General features: G+C 43.5%; 1 long non-coding RNA gene across 1 annotated transcript; it reads right to left on the bottom strand.

Moving 5' to 3' along the window:
- Positions 1–9,112: 9,112 nt before the first annotated feature.
- Positions 9,113–18,398, bottom strand: LOC116042196. Its single transcript, XR_004898569.1, has 3 exons — positions 18,388–18,398; positions 16,949–16,952; positions 9,113–9,259 (listed from the first exon to the last, which is right to left on the bottom strand). It is a non-coding gene; the product is annotated as an uncharacterized LOC116042196 (long non-coding RNA).
- Between the last annotated feature and the right edge of the window lie 4,480 nt (positions 18,399–22,878).

Here is a 22,878-nt window from a genome sequence, read left to right as displayed (position 1 = left end):
GCCTTGCCATGAGGAGACAGAGAAACAGAATGAAAGTCCCTGGTGCGGAAACAAATTCATCTTCGTAGCAGCTAGGCTGACCACGTCCCCATCTTCATTTTGGGCTGTTTGAGGGTTGTAAATAGGAAGAAAATTATGCTAAATGTGAATGGGAAACGCAAAGAGTATCGGGAAGACGGGAGAGCCAGGGTGCACGCCCAAAGAGCGAGGAAGCGGTGTAAAACGAGTAGCGTATGTAAAATGTGAAAGAAAAATAGACGGAGAGATATTCACTTTGGGTTAGGGTTAGTGCATGTGTGTGTGTCTGTGTGTGTGTGTGTGTGTGTGTGTGTGTGTCTGTGTGTTGTGTGTAGGCAAATGGCAGACCTCCCGTTTGCTCCCATGAGTGGTCTTTCGTCAGGCAGGCAGGCAGGCAGGCAGGCAGGCAGGCAGGGCTGTTGAAATGAGGCAAAGGTACCAGTCATTTTTTCATAACCTTAAGCCATTTGGAAACACAGTTCAACACCTTACATTACCTGACAATTCAGTCTGTCTGTCTGTCTGTCTGTGTCTGTGTGTGTGTGTGTGTGTCTCTGTGCGTTGTGTGTGTGTGTGTGTGTGTGTGTGTGTGTGTGTGTGTGTGTGTCTGTGTGTTGTGTCTGTGTGTGTGTGTGTCTGTGTGTGTGTGTGTGTGTCTGTGTCTCTGTGTGTTGTGTGTGTGTGTGTGTGTGTGTGTGTGTGTGTGTGTGTGTGTCTGTGTCTCTGTGTGTTGTGTGTGTGTGTCTGTGTGTGTGTGTGTGTGTGTGTGTGTGTGTGTCTCTGTGTGTTGTGTGTGTGTGTGTGTGTGTGTGTGTGTCTCTGTGTGTTGTGTCTGTGTGTGTGTGTGTGTGTGTGTCTGTGTCTGTGTGTGTGTGTCTCTGTGTGTTGTGTGTGTGTGTGTGTGTGTGTGTGTGTGTGTGTGTCTGTGTCTGTGTGTGTGTGTGTGTGTGTCTGTGTCTCTGTGTGTGTGTGTGTGTCTGTGTCTCTGTGTGTGTGTGTGTGTGTGTGTGTGTGTGTGTCTGTGTCTGTGTCTCTGTGTGTTGTGTGTGTGTGTCTGTGTCTGTGTGTGTTGTGTGTGTGTGTGTCTGTGTGTTGTGTGTGTGTGTGTGTGTCTGTGTCTCTGTGTGTTGTGTGTGTGTGTGTGTGTGTGTGTGTGTCTGTGTCTCTGTGTGTTGTGTGTGTGTGTCTGTGTCTCTGTGTGTTGTGTGTGTGTGTGTGTGTGTGTCTGTGTCTCTGTGTGTTGTGTGTGTGTGTGTGTCTGTGTCTCTGTGTGTGTCTGTGTCTGTGTGTTGTGTGTGTGTGTGTGTGTCTGTGTGTTGTGTGTGTTGTGTGTGTGTGTGTGCGTGTGTGTCTCTGTGTGTGTGTGTGTGTGTGTGTCTGTTTGTGTGTCTGTTTGTGTGTGTGTGTGTGTGTGTGTGTGTGTGTGTGTGTGTGTGTGTGTCTCTGTCTGTCTGTCTGTCTGTCTGTGTCTCTGTGTGTTGTGTCTGTGTGTTGTGTGTGTGTGTGTGTCTGTGTCTCTGTGTGTTGTGTGTGTTGTGTGTGTGTGTCTCTGTGTGTTGTGTGTGTGTGTGTGTGTGTGTGTGTGTGTGTGTGTGTGTGTGTGTGTGTGTGTGTGTGTGTGTCTCTGTCTGTCTGAGTGTCTGTGTCTCTGTGTGTTGTGTTGTGTGTGTGTGTGTGTGTGTGTGTGTGTGTGTGTGTGTGTGTGTGTGTCTGTCTGAGTGTCTGTGTCTGTGTCTCTGTGTGTTGTGTCTGTGTGTGTCTCTGTGTGTGTGTGTCTGTGTGTGTGTGTGTGTGTGTGTGTGTGTGTGTGTGTGTGTGTGTGTGTGTGTGTGCGTGCGTGTGTGTCTGTGTGTGTGTGTGTGTGTGTGTGTGTGTCTGTGTGTGTCTGTGTGCGTGTGTGTCTGTCTGTCTGTCTGTCTGTCTGTCTGTCTGTCTGTCTGTCTGTCTGTGTGTGCAGGCACATCAGAGACCCCCAGTGGTTCCAAGTGGTACCACTTTACATATCCCGGTAACCATCAGCACATTTGCTGATGGTTACCGGGATATGTAACAGGTAGTCAAGAGCCCACACAAGCAGACAGGCAGGCAGGAAGTGGGTCACCCTTCGCAATAAAGCTTCCTGTCCTTTCAGCATAAAAGAGCAAATGTGTAGTCTTTTCATTTCAGAGAAATGTTTAGTTTGAGAAAGTAAAAACTGTATGAGATGCCAAAAGTTAGTCCAAAGTTAAAAGAAATATTGTAATTAATTCTGTTAAATGTTGCAACTTTGCTAACCAATTTGGAAGTTCAGGGAATTTGTATTTTTCTTCATTTCATGTAACAGCCTCGAGTGGTTAATTCATTTAAAGTGTTCAGTTTAATAATCTTAAAAAAACAATTTGCTCTATGCTTTAAATTACAAGGTTATTATGTATAATATTAGTTATTAACGCTTATAACCAAAGTCCTTTGGATTTTGTCGTTCTGCACAATTGACCCCATTCTGACTCATTGTGTCGCGTTTTATGGTGTCCCTGGGAGCGCGCGTCTGCATACCTGCCGTCACATTTCGCCCCGCCTCCCGACGGTCGTCTCGGCAGCTTCGATCCACAAGTGGGGTCCCGTCGACGGCGTGCGGCCGGCATGTGAAAAAAGGGGGAAAAAAACAAACAACCTGAAGCAGCAAGCGTGCACTCTGTGTGTGCAGTAGAATGAGCATCAGACTTATGTCAGCCTCACACTTTTTTGCAGAAAACACATTGATTCTGGCGCATCTGTAAAGGATTTGAAGAAGCGCAGATTAGGCCTGCCGTGAGTGGACGGAAGCAGGAATACACTCCTTAGCGTTGTGCAGAGATATACCCTTTGCGGCGGCCCAGAGCCGACCGCATCCGTACACTCACTTTCGGCTGCCCTTCGCGTCTCTCAAGGGAGACTCAATTGGCCGCACGTCTAAGGTTGATTTAAGGAATTGTTTTTTTCAGCCTGCCACGAAGCACGGGAGAAGCAGAAATGTCTCTTCGCAGCAGCCGCGCTGACTGCGTCTCCACGTGCGTTTTGGGCTGCATTCGTCAGCTTTGTTTATGTTGAGATTTTGCTGTTCCGCACATTTGACCACTGAGCTAGCAATACTCTGACTCATTAGGTCGCGTTTTGTGTGAGGGGTGTGTCTGTATGTGTGTGTGTGTGTGTGTCTGTCTGTGCGACAGGTGTGTCTGCGTGTGTGTCTGTCTGTCTGTCTGTCTGTGTGTGTGCATGCGTCTCTGTGTGTTCTGTGTAGTGTCTAGGCAAAACACAGAAAAGTGGCATAAGTTTGTCCCACGCAGCATATGCGCTGTTCTGAGCAGAAAACGTCAGAGGATGATGAGGGATGAATGAGGGATCAAAGGGTGTGTGTGTGTATGTGTGTGTGTGTGTGTGTGGGCTTGTATTAAGCAAGAAGCCTTTCGACCTCAAGAAGTCCTAAAACTTCAACAAGTCTGTCTAGGGGTGTGCAGAGTAAAAATACCAGCCTTGCCATGAGGAGACAGAGAAACAGAATGAAAGTCCCTGGTGCGGAAACAAATTCATCTTCGTAGCAGCTAGGCTGACCACGTCCCCATCTTCATTTTGGGCTGTTTGAGGGTTGTAAATAGGAAAAAAAATTATGCTAAATGTGAATGTGTATATGTGTGTGTGTGGGCTTGTATTAAGCAAGAAGCCTTTCGACCTCAAGAAGTCCTAAAACTTCAACAAGTCTGTCTAGGGGTGTGCAGAGTAAAAATATCAGCCTTGCCATGAGGAGACAGAGAAACAGAATGAAAGTCCCTGGTGCGGAAACAAATTCATCTTCGTAGCAGCTAGGCTGACCACGTCCCCATCTTCATTTTGGGCTGTTTGAGGGTTGTAAATAGGAAGAAAATTATGCTAAATGTGAATGGGAAACGCAAAGAGTATCGGGAAGACGGGAGAGCCAGGGTGCACGCCCAAAGAGCGAGGAAGCGGTGTAAAACGAGTAGCGTATGTAAAATGTGAAAGAAAAATAGACGGAGAGATATTCACTTTGGGTTAGGGTTAGTGCATGTGTGTGTGTGTCTGTCTGTGTGTGTGTGTGTGTGTGTGTCTGTGTGTTGTGTGTAGGCAAATGGCAGACCAGCATGTGAAAAAAAAACAAAACAAACAACCTTGAAGACGCTAAACACGTTGCACTCTGTGTGCGCAAAGTGTATCTGTAAATGATTTAAAGAAGGGCAGCTTAGGCCTGCCGTGAGCGGAGAGAAACAGGAATACACTCTTTAGCGATAGGCAGAGATGTAACCTTCGCGCCGGCCCCTGGCCGTGCACGTCCCCACGCTCACTTTCGGCGGTCCTTCACGCGTCTCAAGGGAGACTGAGTTGGCCGCGTCTACGGGTGATTTTAAGGGATTTTTTTTTCTTTTCAGCCTGCCATGAAGCGTGGGGGAAGCCGAAACCAATCGTCGCAGGAGCCGTGCTGACTGCGCCTCCACGCTCATTTCGGGCTGCATTCGTCAGCTTTGTTTGTATGTTGGGATTTTATCGTTGTGCACATTTGACCCCGGAGCTAGCAATACTCTGACCCATTGTGTGAGTGCTGTGTCTGTGCGTTTATGCGTACCTGCTGCCAAACGCTCCCGACTCTGGCCTTCGCGGTATCAGTCCAGAAGCCGGGTGGCGTCAACCCCGGAGCGACGAGCCCTGAAAGTAAAAACACAACATTGCCGGTCATTTTTTCATAACCTTAACCCATTTGGAAACACAGTTCAACACCTTACATTACCTGACAATTCAGTGTGTGTGTGTCTGTCTGTGTGTGTTCTTGTTTAACTGTATTTGTGGGGTCCCAAAACTGGGAGTTCAGTATAGTTGTGGGGTCCGGACAGCTTTGTGGGGCCAAAATGCTGGACCCCACAAGGTTAAAGGGCTGTTTGAGGGTGTTTGTAGCATTACAGCGACGCTGCGTAATCTTTTCCCACTTTCCGTGTCTGTCTGTTTAATCCGAAGTGCATCCACCACGGACCACGCTGCTGACATGCAAGGGATTTTCTTACATAGACTGATGACACGCGTGGGGCAGTAAGTTGCTTGGGAAACGGTTCCGTATTGCGGCACTTTTGACTCCTTTGGATTTTGTCGTTCTAACCTGTAGTAGTTCAATGTTGACAACAGGGCAGTCACCAAGTTTAAGTTTAGTCAACAGGTTTGTGTCATTATGCAGTTTGCAGTAAAAAGTCTTTGTTCTTTAAATTCCTTTACATTTTAGTTAGATAAATATTAGCCTGTACACAATGCCATTTGTTTATTTATTTATTATTTATAATATGTTCACGTTGTGGCAAAAAGGTTTCCCTTTTTCTGTTAATATTTAAAGTTGGGATTGATACCCATCCTGAGTATGTGACTGGCGCACTCCTATCCAAAAACACAACCACAACCAGTGTTATTAATGTTAATCTGAGTTATTATATATAATTGATGCAACTGCTCAGTTACTGTGGTTTATCTACACATATACATACATAATGAAACATGTATCACCTATTTTGTACTATATATGTATGTATGTATGTATGTATACATATACATATACACACACAAACACACATACATATACATACATATATATATATATATATATATATATATATATATATATATATATACATATATATATATATATATATATATATATATATATATATATATATCTCCCATGTGGAGGCCGGGGGAGTAACACCGTCTTTGCTTGTTATATCTTTATGTTTGTTGGTCTAAATGAGTTTTTTAAGTCTGTTGGTTTGTTAGTGTTTTGGAGTGATTCAATTTAAATATACTCAGCCTGCCATGAATTACCAGAGAAGCCCCATTATTATATATACTTGTTTTTTTTAGAAAGACAGCCATTTTCTCATGAAGTCAATCACACTAGTTTCTGGAGTAAAGTAAAAAGAAAAGTAATATAATTACCTTTTCACAGATGCAACAATCACAGGGAGGTCCTCAGCTCGGTGAGAGGATCTTCTCTGGTTTCAGGTCCTTGTGGATAATCCCTTTACTGTGGAGGTACTTGACCGCTCTCAGCATCTGATAGAAATAAAGTTTGGCGACAGACTTGTCGAGCTGCTGCTGAAACTTTACTCTGTGGAACAACTCTTCTCCATCAGCTCCAACACGATTTAATAATTGTCCTCCGTCTGATACAAGTCCTCCGTTTTTCCTCTGCAATTTCTGGAGTTAGAAGTCCGGACTGCAGCCTGTAGAGTCCATGCTAATTGTCTGCAAACTGTCTGCTAGCTTCGTTAGCCGACCTCGTTCCGTCTACCTGCACCGTGTTGCTGGGTATGTTTGTTTCCTTCATGTTGCTGCCTACACAATATAACTATCCTCACCTTTTTCTGTTGAGTTTTCACCCCGGGACAGCCCCCGACATCCAGCAAGCGCTCCCACTGTGGAGCGTCAATATGCTGCGTCTTCTCTCTGAGCAGCCATCTTTAAAATCGTGTTGTCATTGACAACACGTCAACCGTGGCAGGTGTAGCCAATCATATTCCTTTTCCAACGGTATATTGCATGATAGGAACAACCAATGGGTGAGTGAGGCCAGCGTATCCACGAGGTGACAGTGCGCACAGATCCGCTGCGCCACGCATGGATGAAATAATGAAATAGTAAATAGGACTACAGTAACAGAAATATGTGCAGAATTAAGACAGTCGAGACGGCCCAGTGTTTGGTGGACCGGGTACACTTTGTTCACTTAATAGCTTACAAATCATCCACGGGATCAATTACGCATCACATGAGTTCGCCCACCCGACACAGCGTTTGTTCCTGGGGAGATGGATCCGTGCGTCTCCTGTGCGCCATGGATGTCTGAGCCTCAGCAAATTCAGATTCGCAGACACGATTGCATTTTATTACCGATCTTTTTGTTACACAGTGAGTAAGATATTTAATCTATGATAAATACAGAGGATGACTGAAAGTATTTTCTAAGTGGATTTATCATTCATTTCCCGTCCTCGTGTTTAACAGAGGTTAATAGCCTGCAAATTAAACAGTTAATAGTGTGAACGACGTGAAACAAAACAAACTTTTATGGCGTATCAGCGGTTATAATTATGTTTTTTCATAGACAACGTCACAGACGTATGCCCTTAAGTGAAGTGGAAACTTTATTTTGTAATGTTTGGTGATTTTCGGCACTTTTCATTTAGAATTCGCCACGTTACAGTGCCAGACAAGACTTTGCGGACGGTCCGCACATTCTCACGACAAGTTATGTTTGTTATATCAATGCACAGATGCAGGCGGCTCTGTTGGCGGCATATGGACGAAGCTGTGAATCTTCTCCAGGTTGGGCCATGAATAAACAACCCAGCAAGGAGAGTCTTAAGGGCAAGGTGGAGGAGATCTTTGGGCTGGGACACCCGCAGCCACCGAGCAAACAGAGTGAAACCAGACCATCCGAGTTCATCATTACGACTGACATCATCAAGGAGCACAACTGGACTGCGGGTGGGGGGGCTTCAGTTTTCAATTGTGTTGTTTTCAATGTTTGTTCATATATTTTTCTTTTTTTTTTTTTGATTAAAGTTCAACTTTTTTATAATCTATTTGTCTCTATTTTTCTTTCTATTTATATGTTTCTACACAATGCCTGTGCGTTTGCCCTGTTTATATGACTTGAGTCCTTTAGCACCTAAGCTGATGTTGATGGGCCAGGCAGAACCCTACACACTAGGCAGGTATGTCTTACCTTTAAAGCCTTTACCTCCTGACCTCTGCCACTGAACTAAAGTTGCTGCAAAACAACTGAACAGCAAATCCCTCAAAGTCAACCAGAATCATAAAGACATCAGGTAAAACATCTACAGCCAGATGTGGCTGCCTCCAAGTCAATCAACATCCTCTTAACAGCCACCAATGAGATCAGCTCAGTAAGTTTCATGGATTTCTGTAACTTGTTCCACGTAGAGGGAGCATTTTCAAGGTGTAGTGCAGGGAAATATGACCTGCCGTGAGCACGGTGTATTTTATTTTGAAAAGTAACCGGATGTTTTATTTTTTTTCTGTGCTCGACTTCCTGTCCCGCATTGAATTAAGTTTCGGGGCTTTGATTTGAGGTATCTGGTTAACAAATATTTTGAAAATATATTTTCTTATTAAAAACGAGATACCGGACTCATTTATATGATGACATGTTGTGTTTTGACAATGTTTGTATTCAAAAAACAGCCAAAGGAGAAATTAATTAAAAATGAATTGTTTTTTTAAATACAGAGGAATGTAATTATGATGCATCCTCAGCTATTATCACATCACTTTTTTATTTTTTATTTAACCAGTTATGTGTTAAAAAAAATAAAACATCACATCAAAACACACACATTTATAAATGGCATCTCATTTACATGGTGCATTATGTGGTCCTACACTGCCCTCTAGTGACCAAAGATGAGACCAACACCATGTACAGTCAGACAGTTTTTATCATCATATTTAAGTGAGAATAATATATCACAGTTAATAAAATTAACAATTAGAAAAATCCATTTGAAAGAATAAAGTCATATGATTCCATCCAGAATCATACATTTGACTCTAATGAAAATATACTCAAACGTGACAAAAAAAACCCCCAAAAAAACAAGTGAACACAGGAGTTTATAAGATTTCAGCTGTTTCCCAGAATCACATAGTACTAGACAGCAGGGCATTCATTTTTCTGCTTTCATACCTAAAAAAATGACACAGGGGAATACATTAAATGTACATTTTAATTTCACAAAACAACCCCCCGGACTGATTTGTCTTTGTTTATCCTTTTTCCTCAAACAGGAGTACCCTCTCTGTTGCTTAAACGTCTCCATTTTTTTTTAATTAAATGGTTCAAAGTGTAACATTACATTTTGTAATATTATATTGCTCTAGAATATGGCAAACCAAATGTTAACATAGTTAAATTCTCTGCTAAATTTTCCTCAGAGGCTCCAACAGTAAGGCCATTTGGTCAGTAGTATGTCTCTGTGTTTGTGTGTGTGTGTTTAAAAAAATGGAAACAACTCCTCACTTTGATTTTTGCCCGTGTGCGTTGTGGACTGTACGAGACTATAAATGATCGCTTTGGTTTCATTGAAGCTACGTGGATGGCAGGATAATCTCGGGCTAGACCAGGCTGCTTGGGCTTACTGTCCATGAACGTGTGCGGCATTGCCAGTGCTGGCATGGACTCTTTGTAACAGTTGGTGGCTAGGCAGAACTTCTCAACGTTCAATATGAACTTATAAAATTACACAAAATGTCCTGGAAACAGCAGGAAACCACCTGCATATAAGTGAAGCCTAAAGGCCTTAAAGGAGTCAGTGTCCAAGGTTCAACGTCCAGGTGAATGCTGTTGCATATATGCAAGTAATAAAACTACAAATACAGTGCAAACAATAGTAAATTATATGTCACACAACCGTGTTTAAACCTCGGCTAATAGAGCCTTGTAGAAACCTAGAAATATCTCTGAATCTCTAAATGAGCCACTGGCCTCCCCTGGAGGAAGCTCCTTGCTCACTAGCACTTCAACCGGGCTGGTCTTTGCCTGCTGGCAATGCAGCTTGTTTAGAAGCTCGGAATAAGTGGAAGTGACAGACTTGGCCGTGCCAGATTTCTGAAAGCGAAGCTGGAGCCATAGGCTACTCCCTGGATAGTCGGTTGTAACAGGGACAGTGGAGGCCGGGGGAGTAACACCGTCTTTGGTGGAAATCTCGGGGGGGCGGGAGACTCAAACAGATTTTCTGGAATAGTGGAGATGGAGGGAGTTAGAAGTCTCCCACAGCTCTTTGAAGTAGTCCTGGCTCAGTGGCATGTTCTGGCTCAGCCTGTCAAACCCGTGCTCCTCCATTTGTTTCCCCTCCTTCCACGGCATGTGTCCGCTGCTGCTGGGGTAAATTAATCAGTCTGGTGTGTATAGGGGGCGAGCAAAAACAGACGAAAAGTCAAAATATTTTGAGCAGAGCACGTGTACAATACTCACGTTTTTCTCACGAATGCACAAACCACACAGAATGAAGAAAAGGAATTATGAAAAAGTCGGCTGCCTCTCTAATCAGACATCAAAGCACTGGGCCGCTCACTCGACCGACATCAGACTGCAGTATCGCCGTCCACCTGCAGGGGGCGTGGACAGGCTTTCCAACAAACTGTCTAGATTTAATGTTGCTTAAACTGTAAACCATTTAAACCAGATTCACTCAGCATAGACATCATGTTGTTATAACAACGAAACCCACATAAAAAAACAGATTCTCAACATCAAGGAAAAAGTACAATTTAATTTTTAATTTTTTTTTAATTTTTTTCGTCGCAAAAAACTGCGATGAAGATGAGACACAACAGCTCTGACAGCCAGACTTTTTCCAGACACCAGCCATCTCACATCAGGAATGCTCTCAGAGGTTCTTTTTTTTTTTTTTTTTTTAATTTCAGGAATTGAGTTCCTTTATGTGTTAAATGTTTATAATTTATATACCCACCATATTTATAATCATTAATTTAAAAAATTCAAGTCAATTTTAAGTTTTTCATATTCATACATAAAATCACCATAAATGAGGCTATATTCTGGACCTTGTCTGGCTCTCCCTCTCCTTTTCCTCCACTTGGACGAGCCCTGAAAGTAAAAACACAACATTACCAGTCATTTTTTCATAACCTTAACCCATTTGGAAACACAGTTCAACACCTTACATTACCTAACAATTCAGTGTGTGTGTGTGTGTGTGTGTCTCTGTGTGTGTCTCTGTCTGTCTGTCTGTCTGTCTGTTGTGTGTGTGTGCAGGCACATCAGAGACCCCCAGGGAAATGTAAGAGGGAGTCAAGAGCCCACACAGGCAGACAGGCAGGCAGGAAGTGGGTCCCCCTTAGCAATAAAGCTTCCTGTTCTTTCAGCATAAAAGAGAAAAAGTGTAGTCTTTTCATTTTCACTTTCTCTCTGTGTTGTGTGTGTGTGTGTGTGTGTGTGTGTGTGTGTGTCTGTTTGTGTGTCTGTGTGTGTGTCTGTCTGTCTGTCTGTCTGTCTGTGTGTGTCTGTGTGCGTCTGTGTGTGTCTCTCTGTGATGTGTGTGTGTGTGTGTGTGTGTGTGTGTGTGTGTCTGTGTGTGTGTGTGTGTGTCTGTGTGTCTCTGTCTGTCTGTCTGTCTGTGTGTGTGTGTGTGTGTGTGTTGTGTGTGTGTGCAGGCACATCAGAGACCCCCAGTGGTTCCAAGTGGTACCACTTTACATTTCCCGGTAACCATCAGCGCATTTGCTGATGGTTACCGGGAAATGTAAGAGGGAGTCAAGAGCCCACGCAGGCAGACAGGCAGGCAGGAAGTGGGTCCCCCTTAGCAATAAAGCTTCCTGTTCTTTCAGCATAAAAGAGAAAAAGTGTAGTCTTTTCATTTTCACTTTCTCTATGTGTTGTGTGTGTGTGTGTGTGTGTGTGTGTGTGTGTGTGTCTGTTTGTGTGTCTGTGTGTGTGTGTGTGTGTCTGTGTGTCTGTGTGTGTGTCTGTGTGGTCTGTGTGTGTCTCTCTGTGTGATGTGTGTGTGTGTGTGTGTGTGTCTGTTTGTGTGTCTGTGTGTGTGTGTCTGTGTGTCTCTGTCTGTCTGTCTGTCTGTCTGTCTGTGTGTGCAGGCACATCAGAGACCCCCAGTGGTTCCAAGTGGTACCACTTTACATTTCCCGGTAACCATCAGCGCATTTGCTGATGGTTACCGGGAAATGTAAGAGGGAGTCAAGAGCCCACGCAGGCAGACAGGCAGGCAGGAAGTGGGTCCCCCTTCGCAATAAAGCTTCCTGTTCTTTCAGCATAAAAGAGCAAATGTGTAGTCCCTTCATTTCAGAGAAATGTTTAGTTTGAGAAAGTAAAAAAAGTATGAGATGCCAAAAGTTACTCCAAAGTTAAAAGAAATATTGTAATTAATTCTGTTAAATGTTGCAACTTTGCTAACCAATTTGGAAGTTCAGGGAATTTGTATTTTTCTTCATTTCATGTAACAGCCCCGAGTGGTTAATTCATTTAAAGTGTTCAGTTTAATAATCTTAAAAAAAACAATTTGCTCTGTTTTCCGTGACTCATTAGGTCGCGTTTTGTGGGAGCGGTGTGTCTGCACCTTTCTGCATACCTGCCAAGAAACGCTCCCCGCTATCCTCTTCGCGGCCTCAATCCAAAAGTCGCGTGGCGTCAACCCCGGAGTGACAAGCCCTGAAAGTAAATGGTGGGTAGGGTAAGGGAAAAAAAAGGGGATGGAGGAAGGGGAAAGGAGGAGAGGTGGGGAGGTAGGACAAAGAAGGAAAGATAAAATGTCTATATCTTTGAATTATTTTTCATTTAGGCCTCTTGGTACAAGAGTGTCCAATTTTCTGATCCAGGTGCGTTCAGCTTTCCTCCTTGTCTGGATTGACCATCTGTAATCAGCTTCAAGACTGGTTGCTCTCAAGTTATCCCAATTGTGTTTAACAAAATGCTCAACTAGTGGATTGTTAGTGTTTTTCTGATTCAGAATGTTGTATAACGATGTTGTGTAATGATGTGATCTCTGCAGAATACGGCATCCAGATGAGATATGTGCATAGCACTGAGACTGTCATTTGAGATGAGGGTGCTGTCAACTTACTCCTGTGTCTGTAGATTCACATAATGTGCACTGCATGTGGCATTTTTAAGTCAAAAGAAAAGCATCTTGCATCAATACATTCAGTATAATGATCCACTTTGTAGTAGTTTGTTTAATGTTTGAATATGTTGCCTTATTTATTCGTATTTATGTTTGCATCAAATGATTTTATATCTTGATTTTTTATGATTTTGTATAGTTGCCAATTTATGACTTGAAGTAGTTGCCAATTTTAATGGGCTCATAAGCCAAAGAAAATTATAGTTAAAGAATTTGGGAAAAATAAAACTATAGGAAGTGGATGCATGTATACAGGGGGTGTAAGCTCCCACGCTTACTTCTTGAACATATATAAACTTCATAACCTGTGGATGATACACTAACCATCACAATAATACAACAAAATGCAATGAACATCTTTGCATATTAAATGGCCTTAGGGGAGTAAGGATTAGAAAACCAATGGCGCCCCCTTGTGGAGGGAAAAATGTACTGCTGGTGCAAAAAATTGTCCACATAGAATCCCTGAGCAGGTGGAAAATAGCAACAAAAAATACCTCATATGAGGGAGAGTTCTGTCCATTGCAGGAGTCCAGTTCCAGCAGAATGCAGCAACGTGTAGTGTAGAGTTGTGTATGTATATGTAAATGTAAGTCCTGTCCAGTAATTGTCATAAGTCCATGTTATAAGTCTATGTTAAGTTTTCCTAAGTTGGTCAATTGTTCATTCCGTCCAGACTGAGACAAGACCGAGTCGGGCATCCAAAGACAGTGTTAATATTAGACAACTGGATAAATGGTGCCTATTTGGCCTCAAACTTTGATTGAGTGGAGTGCAATGGCACGTCTTAAGAGCAGGTTACATATTATCATAAAAAACATTGAGAATAACAGCGTATATACTTTTTTCAAAATGGATGCGATTATCCTAAATATTTGGAAAGAAAAAGCGAAAGGGAGGCCCCTCGGAGGGAACAGGGGAACCGGGGCAGATGCCGTCCGAGTCCTGGCTGGATAGGTTTAGAAAAAAGAGGAACTGAATGCACGCACTACAGAAAGCAATCAAAACACCCCGGTCCCCGCTGTCCCTCCTCGAGGCCCCCCATCGCCACTCAGTTCTTGTATTTACAATTATATCAACAATTACATTCGTAACATCAGAATGCCCTCTGCTGTCACAGCATGTAATCAGAACAACACTAAAAAAGTTTAGAGCAAATGTTAACACTGATTTAGGGTTAGGTCAAAGGTCATTGACCAACATTTGAGGTCAGAGTCCCAGACAGGGGTCAGTGACGGTTGAGATTAGGGTTACAGGTCATGTGGAGGGTTAGAGAGGGTTATGGTTAGAGGTCATGGAGTGGGTTAGGAAAGGAATTCTGACGCTGAAAGCGTCAGAATTAATGCATTCACCATGTTTGCTGGGATAGCCAGGTCCCCCTCATCTCTCATTGAGGCCACACGGTATTAAAGTACACAATTTAAATATCCAGTTTTTTTCTATTCTCCTCCTTTGAGTAGTGGACCAACTGGGGTTACATTCCAAAATGGTGGCTGTGAGATTCGCCCAGCCATGCTGAATAAAATGTCTGACAAGAGGAATTTGTGTGTTTTTTTTCTTCTGAATATTGTATCTGTGTTGTGCAAATCTGGTGAGGATCGTGTTTCTCGTTTCTCCTACATATTGTATTAAACATTGTGAACATTTAATTAAATAAACACAATTCTTTGACTGTGCCCTTGTGTTTCTCTGGGTGGGAAAAACCTCACCACTGTGTTGATTTTTCACAAATTTGTGATATCTGAAGAAATCTGTGTGTGCTTTGGGTTTAGGTTCCTTCAATGGTTTTAATTTTGCCTTAACTAGAATATCTTTCAAATTTTTATTCTTCCTAAAGGCAGCAATGACCCTATAATCTTTAAGAAATATAGTGTTACCCCCAGACTCATGAAAGTTGTTTTTGATCACTCTCATAAGACGAATATTGGCTCTAGAATAGGTGGTGATAACAGGGAGGACTGTATCCAGACAGATAGGTTTTGTTTCTCTGAAGGTTTTAAATGTCTGGCGGAGCATGGAGCGTGAGTACCCCCTGCTGGCGAGACTGGAGAACAGCACCTTGACTGCCTGCATGAAATCCTGGTTTCTAGTGCAAATTCTGCTGAATCTCAGTAGCTGGGATTTTACAAGTCCAGCAAAAGTGTGTCTTGGATGGAAACTAGATCTAAACAACAAGGCGTGGGTGTCGGTCTCCTTAAAAAACACTTTAACATCCAATTTCAATTTATCTTTAAAATCCTCTCCTTTGAAAGTTGTGGTGTCTAAAAAATCTACTGAATTTGGACTAAAGGTGGATTTCAGTCTAATAGAGGGATTATGGTTGTTGAGAGTGATCAAAAAGTCCTTAAATTCCTCCTCAGAATGGGGCCACACCCCCCATATGTCGTCAAGATATCTCAAATAATGTAGTGGTTTTTTCTGGCATTTGGCCAAAGCTCCTTCCTCCCAGTCAGCCATGAAAATATCAGCGAACCCGGGGGCGAATCGTTTTCCCATCGCTGTCCCTTTTATTTGCAAAAAATATACTTTGTCAAACTCAAAATCATTTCTGGTTAAATTAATTTCTAATAATTGCAATATCTCTTTATCGGGACGTTTGCTATTTGGATATTTGTGGAATATTCTTCTGACTGCCGTGAGGCCTTGAGTCGTTTCAATGTTAGTATACAAACTTTCGACATCGAGTGTGAAGAGGAAGCAGCTGGGAGGCAAGGAGGCCTGTTTGACTTTGTCTATAAAATCGTAAGTGTCTTTAACATAGCTGGCGTGGAGCTTAGCGAGGGGGTTCAGATAATAATCAATGAACTCTGCGGTGTAGTAACTCTCACTGTCACAGTGACCTTAATGCACAAACCACTAATCAGGAGCAAAAGCCCAGGATATCCCCGCCCCTCCTCGAGGCCCCCAAACTCACACACCAATCAATCTCGAGATGTTTAGTTGTTAAGATGCATATGAGAGCACATGGAGTAGAGGTCAGAGGTCAGGGCCAAAGAGGGGGAGAGAGAGGGGTTAAGTTTAGGAAATATAAGGGGGTTAGGGGAAATTAAAGAAAGTCTCACAGCCGAAGGGTTAGGTTTAGAAAAAGGAGAGGGTCTCGGTGCTTTAGCACCGAGACTCTGAATGCACGCACTACAGAAAGCAATCAAAACACCCCGGTCCCCACTGTCCCTCCTCGAGGCCCCCCATCGCCACTCAGTTCTCATATTTACGATTATATCAACAATTATATTCATCACATCAGAATGCCCTCTGCTGTTGCAGCATGTAATCGGAACAACACTAAAAAATGTTTAGAGCAAATGTTAACACTAATTTAGGGTTAGGTCAAAGGTCAGTAACCAAAATTTGGGGTCAGAGTCCCAGACAGGGGTCAGTGACGGTTATGGTTAGGGTTAGAGGTCATGGAGAGGGTTAGAGACGGTTATGGTTAGGGTTAGAAGTCATGGAGTGGGTTAGGGACAGAAAAGGAAGGGAGAGGTGGGAGGTGGGTAGGGTAAAGGGAAAAGAGGGGATGGAAGGGGTGGAGGAAAGGGAAAGGAGGAGAGGTGGGGAGGCAGGACAAAGAAGGAAAAATAACATGTCTCTATCTTTGAATTATTTTTCATTTAGGCCTCTTGGTACAAGAGTGTCCAATTTTCTGATCCAGGTGCGTTCAGCTTTCCTCCTTGTCTGGATTGACCATCTGTAATCAGCTTCAAGAATGGTTGCTCTTAAGTTATCCCAATTGTGTTTAACAAAATGCTCAACTAGTGGATTGTTAGTGTTTTTCCGATTCAGAATGTTATAACGGTGTTGTGTAAATCTCGTTAAGAGCGTATTACCCGTCTCGCCTACATACTGCATCGAACATTCATGGCATCTGATGAGATAAACACAATTCTTAGTTTGGGCATCCAGACCACCTTGTGTTCTAAAGGTCTCTTTGGTAGTCTGGTTTTGTACTACTTTGTAGCGTCTGAAAAAACTATCCAGTCTCCTGCCTTTGGGTTGGTTGATTGGTTTCAGTTTAGATCTGACTAAAATGTCTTGAAGGTTTTGATTTTTTCTGTAAGCTGCAATCAGCCGATAATCTTTAAGAAGGTTATTTCCCCCTGAGCAATTAAAATTCTGTTTCAGTTTCCTGACAAATTGAACATTTTGCTCTGAGTATTGAACCACAATAGGCAAAATCGAGTCCACACAAACTGGTTTGACTTCCTCGTACTTCTTTAGAGTTTCCCTCAGCATCGTGCGAGTGTAACCTCTCTTTTTGAGTGAGGTAAAAAGGATTCTAACAGCCTCTCTAAAGTCGTCTTGCCTAGTGCATATTCTTTTGAATCGCAGTAACTGGGATTTGACCAGTCCTGCAAATGTGTGCCTAGGATGGAAGCTGGTTTTGTACAGCAAAGAGTGACTGTCAGTTTCCTTAAAAAAGACTTTGATGTCCAATTTATGTGTTTTCTCAAAATCCGGTCCTTTGTATGTGGTTGTATCGAGGAAGTCAATAGAAGTGGGACTGATTGTTGCTGTGAGCTTGATTGAGTCACTGTGCTTGTTTAATCTGTCAAGAAAGTGGTTAAAATCTTGTTCCGTATGTTCCCAGACTCCCCAGACATCGTCTAGATACCTGTAGTAGTGAAGTGGTCTTTTTGGGCAAGAGGCCAGTGCTTCTGTTTCCCACTGCGACATATATATGTTCGCATAGGAGGGGGCAAAGGATCTCCCCATACTGGTTCCTTTAATCTGCAGGTAAAACTGTCCGTCAAATTCAAAGTCATTTTTGGTTAGATTAATTTCTAACAGCTGCAAAATTTCTTTATCAGGTCTTTTGATGTCTGGGTGTCTGTGGAACATACTTCTGACTGCAGCAATCCCGTGCGCCGTACTGATATTTGTGTAAAGACTCGTTATATCCATTGAAAAGAGCAGAGCTGTAGGTGGAATGTTCAAGCTCTTGATCTTTTCCACGAAATCATAAGTGTCTTTAACATAGCTCTCGTGCAAGGTAGACAAGGGATTTAAGTAATGATCAACAAAGTAAGCGGTATGGTACGATTCGCTGCTGCAGTCAGAGACAATAGGTCTGCCTGCCGGCACCCTGTGTGGAATAGGCCACTTTTGAGGGGGCTTATGTATTTTCGGCAGCATGTAGAACCTTCTAGGCCTGGGAATCTTGTTGCTCAGGAGGAAATCTCGTTGCTTATTGTTGATGAATTTTTTGGTATGTAAAGAGGTGATAATTTTCTCAACCAATGGAATATTGTCCATGTAGATAGGGCGGTCTAGCTTAGTGTAATACTGTGTGTCATTAAGTTGTCTGTAACCTTCTTCCAAATAGTCCTGCCTGTCCATAATGACAACGGCACTTCCCTTATCAGCAGGTTTAATTACAATGTCATTATTTTCACTAAGCTGTTTCAGTGCCTCTGTTTCAAATCTGGACAGGTTAGGCTTGGTGGAGCCCACCCTGTACAGACTCTGAAAGGTGTCAAGATCCAATCTCACCAAGTTTGAGACCTCTGGAGGTAATTGAGCCAGAGCTGGTGTCCAACTGGATTTTGGCATGAATGGCAGTTGTGTAGTCTCTGGTCTGTCTCTATAATACACTGCTAGTTTAAAATGCCTATGGTAATCTTGGATGTCTGTTCTTAAAATGTCTCTGATCTCTTTTTGGCACTGTCTCAGTCTGGATGGAATGAACGTCAATCCCTTATCAAGTAGCTGAGTCTGTGCTGCAGTTAGCCTAAATGATTTAGAGAGATTGATGACTGTTTTGAGCCCCTGCGCCTTTAAGGCTCTCAAGGGGACTGGCAGTTTAAAAACTCACACCAATGGTCCCACATATACTCTCCAGTCTGCTTTGTCCAATGAATCAAGTCCTTTGTGGTGGTGAACATGGTCTTAGAGATTTGAGGAATGTGATCAGTGTAACCGACTATGTAGTCATTTAAGTCCTCTAGGTTCCTTTGTTCGTCTCTTGGAAGCAAGCGAGAATAGTTCAAAATAGGGACATTGATTCTGGCGTTTGGAAAGGCTGTTTTTGCCATTTGTATAGCTCTTTTAAGGTCAGGAATAGTGTGTTTATCTGCCTTGTTAGCTCTGTCGTTGATCCCAAATGACAGGATCACTTTTTTCACCTCTTGTGAGACTGTAGTACGAGCCAGTATCGCTTCTGCATGTTTGAAACTTGCCCCTGGAAAGCTCTCAACTTGAACATTTGTTTCTGTGTAAGTTGGGAGCTTGCACAGGTTGGAGTCCCCTATGATTAACCACTCTCTGTCTGCTTGCTTTAAGTTCCAGTCTGTAAATTTGTCAGCTACTGGAGAGTGTCTGTGTGGAGTAAAAACTTTCCTGGGAGTTAGTATAGGCGTTGCGAATGAAAGTTTTCCCTGAATCTTTGTTGTGCTGTGAGGTGTCAGTCTGTGTTGTGGTGCAGTGTACCCAGTTATAGTTACCGATTGGTCAAGGGCGTGGCGCCCCGATGTCTCTATGTCCGAGATGGTAATCCTCAGAGGAGTCGGAGTAACTGGAGGTTTAGCCAGAATGCCAGGGGTAGAAGGACCAGGGCAAGTTAGGGCCTGGAGCTGTGGACCAGGTAGGGTGTCTGTTGAGGAAAGAGGAGGGAGGTTTTGGGGGGAGAGATGGGGAGGAAGAAGGGTAGAAGGGTTGGGAGAAGAAGTGGAGAGAGGGGAGAGGATGGGTAGGTCGATGAATTGAGGAGGGTGGGTGGGTGATGTGGCCGTCTCCACCAAATCCACTAGGTTCTCTACCGCTGGTTGCTCAGTTTGTTGCGCTTGGTCCTGCGTGCTGCGGTGCACTTCGACTGTGACCTGTAGTGGTCCGGAGGTCGGTTCTGGTCTCATCTCGTCCCTTTGTGGGGGTTAGGGTTAGGGTTAGGGTTAGGGTTAGGGGTTAGGGTTAGGGGGTTAGGGTTAGGATTATGGAAAAAGGAAGGTCCCGGTGACTTACTGGGAATGCCCTGCACCAGGATCCTAAATGCACTCACTACTGACAGCATAGCCAAAACACCTAGGCTCCCCCGTCACTCATCCAGGTGCTCTCCTGCTGTAAGCAAATAGCTCTTAATGTAGTCACTTTGATTGTGGCTATGAAGTGAACTTAAACCCATATTATGGTCAACAAACTTGAGAATTAAAAAAAGTTGAATAAACTGTGTCAAAAACCACTGGATTTGGTTTAAGAAAAATCCAAATGAGTGAAATAAAATAATATATTCCACAAAATCTTGTCTCTCCTTTTTTATAGGCTCCTGAGGTGGCTTTAATAAATTGTGTCAAAAAAAACACTCTAAAGTTGGGCTTGGGAAAGACCCATAGGTGAAATAAAATAGTATATTTCACAATTTGATTTCTATTCCTTCCATTGTTGCAGGTTCCTGGATGACCATGGTAGGAGTAAGTTCAAGGTAAGTATGGGTAAAGTTTTCAGATGAATTAAATGAAATACTATATATGACCTGATCCCTTTTCTTTTATTTCCTTTTTGCAGGGTTGAAGGTAAGTGGGTAGGCATTCTATATGGATTTAGATGTCTGTTATAAACAGGTAAGTGAACAATATTGAGCAAAAGCTCTTATCTGAAAAGGGGGAAATTGTGCCCTCTAGGGGTCAATAAAATGTTGAATAATCACTGTATGTGTATTGTTTTATCCTTTTAATCCCAAACTATCATTTGTGTTTCCCCTGTTGGGATTAATAATGATAATTACGGTAAGTTTTCTTCCCATCATACAGTCTGTCTTCAAAAAGTACAGTTAAAAGGAAAAAGATGTTGTTCAAAACCTTGCCACTCCTTCTAAAGTTCAGTTTATGGAGGGCTAGATTTAGCCATACACTCCTGTAAGGAACCTACCCAGTGCTTGAGCATGTGTTCAGCTGTGGATCTGGACCAGTCACTGTGGTTCCTCTCTGTGGAAAAGCAGGCTGTGGGCAGTCCTGGGAGGTGGTCGTAGTTATCAACAATATGTTGATTCAGTTGCTCGAGAAAATCTCGCTCAGACTGTGGCAGATTCCTAGAGAAATTTATCTCAGGGACAATAATCAGAGCTCGAGGGAATTTCACTTCAGCCGTCTGCACTGCCAGTTTGAGAAGAGGGAGGGTGCGTAGTCCATGGGAGAGTGACTTGCTTTCCAGGCCAAAGGACAAAAGCAGAACCTCAACTGCTGTAGAGGGCTTAGTGTATTTCAGAATGTCAAAAAGCTGCCGGAAATGGGCTCCAGAAAAACTGTCCACCTGAATGTCCGGGTGGTCCGTGGATGGGAGTCTGGATACATTGCTATCTCCCATGATGATGCATTTTCTGTGGGCAACCAATTTCCAGGTGTCCCTGTCTCCCAGGGTGTGGTGAAATACCAGTGGACCCTTTGTTGGTATTGCAGGTTCGGGTAGAACATTGGTCTTCCCGTTGTCCTGGACAAAAGCCTTAGGTACCTGCAGTGCAGATGGGGGAGATGGAGGAGAGAGAGGGAGGGAGAGGAGTGGAGGGGGAGGAGGAGGAGGGAGGGAGGGGGGGAGAGAGGAAAGAGGAGGGGGGAAGGAGGGGGAGAGGGTGGGAGGAGGAGGAGGTGGAGGGGGAGGAGGGGGGAGAGAGGAGAGAGGAGGAGGAGGAGGAAGGAGGGAGGAGGAAGGGGGCATCTGGGTCTCATCTGTGTCCGGCTGCGGCTCTGAGGGCTGCTCACTCGTCCCCTCTGACATAGTGGCAGCAGTGGTGCTGTGTGGTGGAGCCAGTGTTGTTGGAGGTGGCTCTGCTGTCCTCGTGGAGATGTGTTGTTGTAGCAGAGAATGCACCTGGTTCAATGTGTCATGTTGTAATCTGCAGCCAAAGCGGCTTTTAGCCCATGCTGTAGCAATGTCATAATGTTTTAGCCAGTCAGGTACTGGGGTCTGGGACAGCAGTTGAATGTGGTCCTCTTTGCTATTCTCATAATGTTCCTTTAACATGAGCATTGTGTTGTTGGCCCACTCTTTAGCATTAGCTGTAATAGAGGACTGTGTAGCTGTGCTTGGACAAGCCGGTTTAACCACTTTAATAAGGTTTTCAGTCATCTTAGAAATGGCTGTTGGAAATTTAGCAGTAGAGATATTATTCAGGTGGTGCACAGTCTTAATTAACTTATAAACAGTCCGTGTTCTGGTGCTGAAGTCGGGATTGTTCATGTTTTGGACCGTGACAGGTGAGTTTCTGTGTTCTGTTTCCAATCTCTGCTTTAGGTGTGTTTTTCTATTTTTTGCCGAGGATAACTGCCATAATCTCCATCTTGGGGAAACCCGAGTACTGCCCTGTGTTTCATGGCCATAGTGGGTGTAATATTCCAACTGGGATTGTTTCTCACCGTGATGGGGAATCTCCCTGTCCCCGTGAAAGCGGCGAGTCGTGCCGCTCCGTTGTGCGCGATCTGCGCTCTGATGGATGCCGCGGTGGTCCGCGGTCGTGGCCCCGCACCTGCGGTGGCCCCCATCTGGCCATCGGTCAGTGGGATGAGGAGAGGTCTGTCTTACCAGAGGGGACCTCGAAGTCTTGTCTCTGTATCGTCCCCGTCTGTAGCTGGCTATCTGCCAGTCATCTGGTTGCGGTCCGCCCGTCATATCATAAAATCCGCGGACATTTAAAAGTGTAAAAATATGTAAAAAATAGCAAGCTTGCTTTCAAAAATGAAGCGTGATGGTTATAGTAAGTCAAACTTTATTTATCAGCGACGCGTTTCGGCATTTTTTCATGCCTTTATCAAGCTGTATAAGAACTTACATTAAATGTTCTTCTCTCTCCCACAGGTAAAGGTGAAGCGCTGAATGGAATGAGCGCGGTAACTGGGATCACAACATCCGGGGTCCTCCTGTTGCCATGTGACCATGTCGGCCAATCACCATGAAGATCATATATCTATAGGTGTGTATGGGAAAATATATATGTCCAACCCGTGCCTGATTAAAATTAAGAGATTTTTTTGGAAAAATGTATACAATATGAGTCAAATGACTTTAAAATTGCCACATAATGGACTTAAAGCCTCAGTAAAACGATGGCTCAAAAAATTGTGTCAAAAGACACTAAAATCGGGTTCAGAAAATGCCCAAATAAGTGGAATAAAGTGTTGTATAATCCAATTTTCTGTCTTTTTCTCCTATTTTTTACAGGTTCCTGGGTGACTATGGTTAAGGTAAGGTCCAGGTA

This window comes from Sander lucioperca, chromosome 10 (assembly GCF_008315115.2).
Source record: "Sander lucioperca isolate FBNREF2018 chromosome 10, SLUC_FBN_1.2, whole genome shotgun sequence".
NCBI classification, from domain to species: Eukaryota; Metazoa; Chordata; class Actinopteri; order Perciformes; family Percidae; genus Sander; species Sander lucioperca.
This window is presented reverse-complemented; position numbering and strand designations above follow the sequence as displayed.